Raw genomic sequence first — 9,014 nt, forward strand, 5'->3', positions numbered from 1 at the left:
GTCAGCACTGCTGTATGCGTGGGCCATGAATATTAATGTGATTCACACCAGGGGTGTGACTAAAGACACTCCCCCCATGGCTAATGGGCCATCAAGGTGCTGTGAGGCAGCCTGAACAAAGAATGATGACCTAAGAATGATTCACTGATGAATAAAAAGTTAAAAAGAACAGCATTTATTCAAAATAGAAATCTTTTCTAACAATGGAAAGACTTAAAGTTATTACTATCACTTACATCCTTTCCAAAAAAGAAAGAAAAAAAGACCAAACTTTTGTTTTTTTATAAAAAAATATTTTTATTCAAAGAATCCTGAAAAAACTATTACAGGTTATAAAAAATATATATTAAGCAGCACAACGGTTTCCAACACTGATTTAAAACTCATTGCCGTTTTCTGTGACACACCACAGAGCTCTGTTATAAGTTGCTCCATAAACTCTTTATGTGACAAGTTACCATGTAGCTCTTTGTGCACAATGAAAGAGTTGGTGGAAGCAATGTCCAAGAAGTGTAGAAAAATCTTACTGTACCACTTCATGGTTATGTGCTGTGTTGTGTAGTACTGTATCAGCTGATCAGACAGGTCAACACCCCCCATAAGTTTGTTGTATGCAGTCACAGGTGCAGGACATGGAAATGTCTTTGTCCTCCATGTATCTTGTGTTTTCACCCTCATCTGCGCAGTGTCTCCTGTATAAGCAGAATGGATGGTTTTTGTCATTTCACACAAGAATAGGTAGGCTACTTTTATATTATGACGATGTAAACACAATTAGGCTACATTTCATCTGTAAAATATTACGTCTATGCACTTACTCTGTATGATTTCTCGATCGCACTGAGAACTGAAGGTTCACATTCCTAAAAAACAACATCAAAATAAAACTTTTAGCATACATTATACAAAGTAAACTGCTGAGCAAGTGATGGTTATGGACAAACAATGTATAGTTGATGGGCCATAGAACGGAGAAATATCTATTTATGGGCCATAGACCGCGTCACCGCGAGTATCTGTTGATGGGTATCCGCACGCATTTAGTGACACACGCAATGAACGGATCGTTCGCGAACGACACACATCACTACATTTCAAACATTTACACCTGTATTCACAAACATCTGTGCATAAGGCAGTATTGAAGCGTGTCTTAGGCTAACCAAAATCGAGCATTTATATAAAAATATAATGTAGACAGTAGGCTATATCACATATTTTACCGGAGGCTGAAACATATTTGCACTAAATCACATTAGTAGATATTCGCAAACAAGCTACATTACGCATAAAGAAGTATTTTAGCATTATTTCAGTGTCATAAGCTAATCAAAACTGAGTGAAATATATATGAAGTATATAAATTTAGCACTGAAAGGTTGCCTACCAGTCTAGTTCACATTTTAACATGTTTCTGTCTATTTATAGATGCATATACATGTACGATATTAGGCTTAGTTCATGTTTTTACTCCAAACTCATTTCATAACATACATTTTAATCTGGCATGACCAGTTTAACATGTCTTACCTTAAAAATCTTCTCATCTTCAAATCGCGTTCTTCTGAGGTAAATCCCAAGGTAAACAGCACAGCACAGCACAAGGTAAACAGCACAGCACAGCACATCTTCAAACTCGATGAAAAGCAGAGAGGAGTAAGTTACCGAAGTCTCTTATTCTTTGTTTTGAGGTGATGAGGGCGTTTACAGGTCTGCGTTCTGCCGCGTGGATCATTTGCATGTCAATCGCTCGTGCGCGCGTGGGTGTGGTCACATTATAGTTAATTAGGATGTGTTTGAGAAACTGTACATGTCGCTGCTTTCTTATGGATTACTTAAACAGAGAATATTTGTTTTTTATATAATTTACATATTTTAAAAATAGAGACTCCAAGCGTTGTATAGACATGTGTTTTAAGTCTGTGTGACAAACATTCGCTGAGTTACAGGTCATTTTCTGTCGCGTTTCAGAATGAGTTTCACATTGAGAGAGACGGCAGAACGCGCATCATGTTTATTTTTCTTTATTTGGCGAAAAGCACAACACTTTGTTTTTATTATGAGTATGCACAAAAAAAATACACACTTAACAGGATCGATTGATGTACAACACAAGCATATAAGATAAAAATTAATATTAGAATTTTGATTTTGTTTGCACTGATAAGGAAAAAAAACGAGCCTATCGCGCCGGCGCGACAGCCGACCTCAGGGGGTTAAGCACTGTGCTTGCTCCAGCAGGAGAGTGAGACATGCGGGACATAGGCTGGCATTTAGTTAGCCCCTAGTGGTCTGCGAATGCAGTTAGGCGGAGCTCGTGCGCTCCCAGCAAGAGGGCTAGTTGTTGATGAATGTGGCTGGCATGAGCGCAACCCTAGCAATAGACACACTCAGAGGAGCGCCGCTTTAAGAATAAATGGCGGCGAAAGACGTTCTAATGAGTCTCAACTGATAATCACAGCGGAGAACATCACACTTAGCACTGTGCTCAGCTGAGCGTAGTCAGCGTTGAGCTCACTTAGTCCCGTTTATTCAGCCCTGTTTCGGTGCTGAAGAATGAGGGGAAGAGTTGCCGAATCATTTCATAATTGATGAACCTTACACAGTTATTGAAGCAAATCACCGCTGAACTGAATTGATCTGAATAATAACTCTATTATCTTTACAGGAGTCAGGAGAATCTGTTTGCATCATTATTTTTCTTTTTATCCCAGTGAAGCTGCTCTGAATCAGTCTGTACTGTATAAAGTACTATTTAAAGTCTCTCTTTAACAATTAAACGCTCTTAATGAAAGACTTCTTTTTATCAGAACAAATTTAAGAAATCCTTAGAATTATATTGAAAATGCTGGATCTTATGCTGTAGAATCACAGGGCGGCTGTAATCAATAAGGTAAATCAAACTCAGAGATTAGACTATAAATATGTTCAGTCATTCAGCTCAAATGATGATTATGTCGAAACATAACACCAGCTGATGAAACACACAGATCTGTGAAAACAACTAAAAAACTGTATTCTGCTGCCAGGCCATTAGATGGCAATGAAACACTATAGACTGAACACGTAATACGCATGTGCATGACCTCATCGACTTCAGAGATTCACATTTTGATTGTTTACGAGGAGACCGTTTTCAAAAACTTGCACTTTGAAACCCGTTTTCAAACATTTGCGTTATCAGGCCCCAAAACACCATTGTTGCGTAAATGAACGTAAAAAGTGTAACGTTGAAAACGGTATTGTGTACCAATGCCCCTAAGAGAGTTAAAATAACAGTGAAGCAGTGTTAAAGTTATAATTAAGATATAGTTTAAGTTTTTAATTGAGTGATAATTGACAATTATTGAAGACACCTGGGGCCCTAATTTAACGATCTGAAACGCAAGTATCAAGCACGAAATGCAACTAACTTTGTGGGCGGGTCTTGGGCGCTGTTGCTATTTTCCCGGCGGGATAAATTACTCTTACGCCTTACGCAAATCTTTAATGTGTAGGTCTATAGTAGCTTCATTATTCATAGGTGTGGTTTGGGTGTAACTTGAAATAAACCAATCAGAGCGTCATCTCACATTCCCTTTAAGAGCAGGCGCGCTTTTTCGCGGATTTGCCAGACACGCGCCAGGAGCGGTTCACAGCCGAGGAGACCGACGTTCTCGTCAGGGCCGTAAAACACAGAGAAGTGGCTTTGGGGATGGAAAAACACACCCAAATTAACTTTGGTTAAACAGGCGTATGATTATTTGGGTAAATGTGTAAGTTAGATGTATGCTTTTATAATTAGATCTATCTATCTATCTATCTATCTATCTATCTATCTATCTATCTATCTATCTATCGTAATAATGTATGATTTGAAAAAATTAAAACTGCTGCTTCTGTGTAGATAAGAGAATTAAAGTGTATGCGCGTTGTGCACACGCTACATTGATTATGGCCAAGCATGCGCCCTTAAAATAGCATATGAATAACATGCGCAACGCGCCACTGACTTTAAGCTAGTTTTTTTCGGTCAGTGGCGAAATTGTTTTCTAAACCTGTAAAATAGCATGAGGGAACGATTAGCACTTTGTTCAGTGTCAAACATAATACTTCTTAATGGACTTGGTTGGTTTCTGGACGCCACTGTACAGTTCAGCTCACTTTCTGATCCAGAGCTTTTCAAAGTCTACACAGTTTTACACCAGAGATCTTTCTGATCGCTTCTTCAGCTGTATCTTAGTGTCACAGTGTCTGGTTTGTGTTCCCTGGGTAAACACTAGAGGTCCCCTTCCCTCACAGTGTCACTCACTCATGAACTGCAATTCCCACAAGCCTGTCTGTACTCATCACTGTCCATTGCACCCAGCTGTTCCCCATTATCATTGTTAGTTTCTGTGTATAAAAACCCTGTCTGTGTTAGTGTTTGTTATGGAGTCCTTGTTTAGTTTACACCACTTCCTGAGGTCAGTCTTGCGTGTTACTGTTTGTTTCTTGTTTTTGGATTACTTATATGGATATTGACCTATTGCCTGGACCTGGACTTAAATAAAAGCTGCATTATTGGATCTACTTTTGTCTTCGTGTGTGCGAACATAGAGTCACACATAGAGCACATAGAGTCAGGACTAAACAGTCAGCTGATGAGATAAGAGGAAGTAACCAACCAGAGGAGGAGCTGATTGTCACAGTGTGTGGTTCCCTGGGTCACCAGTAGATGTCCTCCTTCCCCACGGTGTCTGTCACATTCTGAACTACATTCCCCACGATCCTTGTTCTTCATTGCACTCAGCTGTCCCTTGTCACTAATCATTGCACTCAGCCAATTCCCCATTAGCATTGTCATTTCCCTCTGTATATAACCCTGTCTGTTTCAGGGTCAATGACGTGACGCCTAAATTTTCTGTCCGATTGCATTTTTTTCAGGCAAAAATGGGTTTAAATGCCTAAAAAGATACTGCATATTTGTAGTACCTCTCCCATGTATGTACTCACTTTAACTTTTCAAAAACCTTTACTTATGTTATTTTTTTTGTTATTTAAAGTGTCAAAACATCATGTGGTGCGACCGTCCGGCCATAACTTCTGTTTTGAAAACATCTTTGAAATTACTCTGAATTTATTCAAATTTATATTCTGCACTATTTGGCATGATTTCCAAAATGTTTTGTAATCCTTTTAAAAAATTCAAAGCATTTGCATTTATATTTCCATCATAATATACAAACAAACTTTGTCCGATGATGTCCATTTTATGAAATATCATGTGGTGCGACCATCAAGGAACTACCATTTTGGGACTTATATGTTGAAAACTATTCAAACACAGGAAGTTACATCATAAACCAATTTACCAAGGACCCATGGAAGCAGCAAGCAGGTTTGTAATTCTCTCAAATTGGAAAAAAAAATAAACCTTCGTAATGGTTGGTATGTAGTTGCCAAATTTGGATGTCATGTGGTATGACCTCAAAAAAAATTAATATCAAAGTTATTTCTACAAATAGGCTATATATTTTTATTATAAATTTCATTGTGACCTTTTTTGGCAAGCTAGCTTGTTTTGTTTAGGTGGCCAATTCTGTGCCTGTAAATTATGACTGAATTTGAAAATATCATGTGGAGCGACCAAATATCATGTGGTGCGACCACTGCAGACTGTTTTCAATGATAGATATATGTCCTAGATTGGCAGTTTTATGCTTTTATATTCAATTGACGGTTTATATAAAAAAAGTACTTTACTTTAGTATCATTTGGAATAGATTTTTATGCAAATTGGGATATTTTTTTAATATATTTCAGACAGTTTATGTTTACTCTTTGTACAATATGAGAAAAATGCACAAATTTTCAGTTTAGCAATACTGCATTTATTTGTAGTGTATTTATTATTGCCTATTTATTTATTTAAAACTATTTTAATCTATTTTACCAGATGCCACTGCCAAGTGAAAAAAATTCTGACCCTGCAGTAAGAGCAGAGTACCTTGATAGGAGAAGAGTGAAATATTATTACAGTTTAAAATATCTGTTTTCTATGTGAATATATATAGTAAACTGTAATTTATTCCTGTGATCAAAGCTGAATTTTCAGCATCATTACTCCAGTCTTCAGTGTCACATGATCCTTCAGAAATCATTCTAATATGCAACCCTAGACCACAAAACCACTCAATGGGTCAATGTCATATGGGTCAATTTTTTGAAATTGAGATGTATACATCATATGAAAGCTGAATAAATAAGCTTTCTATTGATGTATGATTTGTTAAGATAGGACAATATTTGGCCGATACAACTGAAAATCTGGAATCTGAGGGTGCTACAAAATCGAAACATTGAGAAAATCGCCTTTAAAGTTGTCCATTTATGTTTGCGATATTGCTATATTCACTCACAAAAATAAATGTTTATAAATGTATGGTAGGACATTTACAAAATATAAAACATCTTTATTTTAATCTTCATTATCCTAATGATTTTTGGAATAAAAGAAAAAACGATAATTTTGACCCATACAATGTATTGTTGCCTATTGCCACAAATACCCTGTGCGACTTGTGACTGGTTTTGTAATCCAGAGTCACTAATGATTTGCTGCTCAAGAAACTTTTCAGGGCTGCGTTCTCCGATAACGTTGTCTCTTAGCGCGCTACGAAGACTCAAAAGGTACACCTTAACTACAGGTATACCTTTTCTACGTGTGTTCTCCGAACTATACCTTAGGATGTTGCTTAAGGTAAACCTTCTTAAGTTCGACCTTAGCAGGCGCTGTCCATGGTGGAGGCGCTGAATAGGTTGATATCGATGCCTCGATGATCGATTGTGCGCTCTTTCCTTCACAGCGGTATAGGTAAAGTATTGAGAAAACAATGTTCTTTATAAAGAAGCGTTTTAGAAATAGTACAAACTGCATTTATCGGGGCTCATTGAAATATGTACATGCAGAAATAAATATGAGTATGTGTTTATAATTTAGCAAGTGTGCAATCCCAAACCCTCACGGCCATAAGTGTGTTAATGTTCTCCACAACGTATGCTGATTATCCACTAGCTATGTAGTTGACATACACTAACTGGTTCCGCGGACGGCGCCGTCTTTGATTTAAAAACAAGTACTCGCTGTCTCGCTGCCATAGCTATAAAGTTTGTGTAAACTCATCTTTCTTTATATAGACTCCTGAGCCTTTTCTGTCAAATGGTTCGCCAGCTGATGTGCCTTAGGATAGTAATTAAAAAAGCTAACAACCATTAGTGTATGGAAACTTTATTAATGAAAACACTTCCATACACTGGGTGTAGGCTATAACAACTTAAGTATTTTATGTGTAAAATTTTAAAGTAAAGTAAAAATGTAATTTTAATACTAAATCAGATTTTATATTAAATGTTCATATAAAATTTTCTATGTGTAATTAAACTGCGATGTAAAAAAGCTTTTTGCGTAGTGGTGGCCACTAGCGGTATGAACCGTCAGCAGCGATAAGGTATAGCTAAGAACGCTCCAGACCAACCTTACGAACGTATGACTTACGGAAGGTATACTTAACTAAGAAGGTTTCGGAAACCACGTATTAACGATAAGGTACTTGTTAAGGTACAACTTAAGAACGACGTAGCGTTAAGGTAGTTTCGGAGAACGCAGCCCAGATTATTATCAATGTTCATATTTTTGTGGAAACTGTGATACATTTTATATGTCAGGATTATTTGATGAATAGAAAGTTCAAAAGAACAGCATTTATTTGAAATAGAATCTTTCGTAACATTATAGCCTGCGCCTGAATGTGACACTGAATGTGTCCTTGATTAATAAAAGTATTAATTACTTTAAAAAAACTATTGACCCCAAATGTTAACTGTATACAATACTTTTATGAAATAATTTATATCTATAACATTATTATTTGTTAGAAAGAAATTCTAAGTCAAGTTAAATTAAATGGTGCACTTGTGTTTGTGATTTGATTTTTATAAAAAAAAAGTTTATTAAAGGTTTATGTTCAGGAAAATTCTGTGAAATTTGTATAAAATCTGGTTTAAATCTATTTTTTTGTATTAAAAAATGTATTGTTCATTGATCTCTTTAAATAGATTTTTAACTATATAAGGTCTTCGTGTCATTTGGAGCGACCACTTATCATGTGGTGCGACCAATAAAAGCAATCACTGTATTAAATTTAAAATAAAATATCTTATTTCTGTGGCTGAAATATGAATCACTGATTCAGTATGCTTTAGTAAATTATATTTTTAAAACATTTCTATCAGTTTTATGTGATTTACAGGAAAAATAAGTCTGTTAACTAGATTTAAGGAGGCAACTCGGAAATTATAGAACAAAAAATTAGATCATTATTTACAAAAACTCAAAAGAAATGCAAATACTTGGTTTCTAAACACTTTAATTACCAAGAACTTGTAAAAAAATGTTTAAGCATGTTAAGGAAATTAATTAATTTTAAGATAAATCATGGTCGCACCACATGACATTTTTTTTAAGGCTACGGACAATTCATCTAACTAAAACTAAAATCACTTAAATTAAATTTTTTAAATGAATTTAGGTGTACACAACATCATTAATGTTTGAACAATTGCAACAGGTATTTTTTTTTTTTTTTTGCATTTTAAAATTGGCCTGTTGAAAATCCTTATACGTTATTGACCCTTCAGTATGTGTCACGGAGTCCTTGTAATTATCACGCCACTTCTGAGTTCTGTTTCTAGTCTGTTATTGCCCGTTGTTTTGTTTATGTTTATGTTTGATTGCTACCTGGTTATGACCTCTGCCTGGACTGGATTTTGAGTAACGGATTTCCCTCATTAAAGATACTTACTGCATTTGGATCTTCTCCTGTGTTTCCTAGTGTGGATCGTGACAATGATGATGTTTAAAGGAAGAGCTATAACTATATATAATGAAGAGGAAGACTGACAGAAACACAAAATGGCTGATAAGTGTGATCTGTGTCTGCTGGGACTGATCATTCTCTCTTCACTTCTCACAGGTAAAAAAATCTGTATTTTCT

General features: G+C 36.0%; 1 long non-coding RNA gene across 1 annotated transcript; it reads right to left on the bottom strand.

The window, feature by feature from the left end:
- Positions 1-602: 602 nt before the first annotated feature.
- Positions 603-1,811, bottom strand: LOC311066612. Its single transcript, XR_014603112.1, has 3 exons — positions 1,531-1,811; positions 819-863; positions 603-692 (listed from the first exon to the last, which is right to left on the bottom strand). It is a non-coding gene; the product is annotated as an uncharacterized lncRNA (long non-coding RNA).
- Positions 1,812-9,014: the final 7,203 nt, after the last annotated feature.

The sequence above is a fragment of the Abramis brama genome (assembly GCF_963993115.1).
Source record: "Abramis brama genome assembly, chromosome: 1".
Lineage (NCBI taxonomy): Eukaryota > Metazoa > Chordata > Actinopteri > Cypriniformes > Leuciscidae > Abramis > Abramis brama.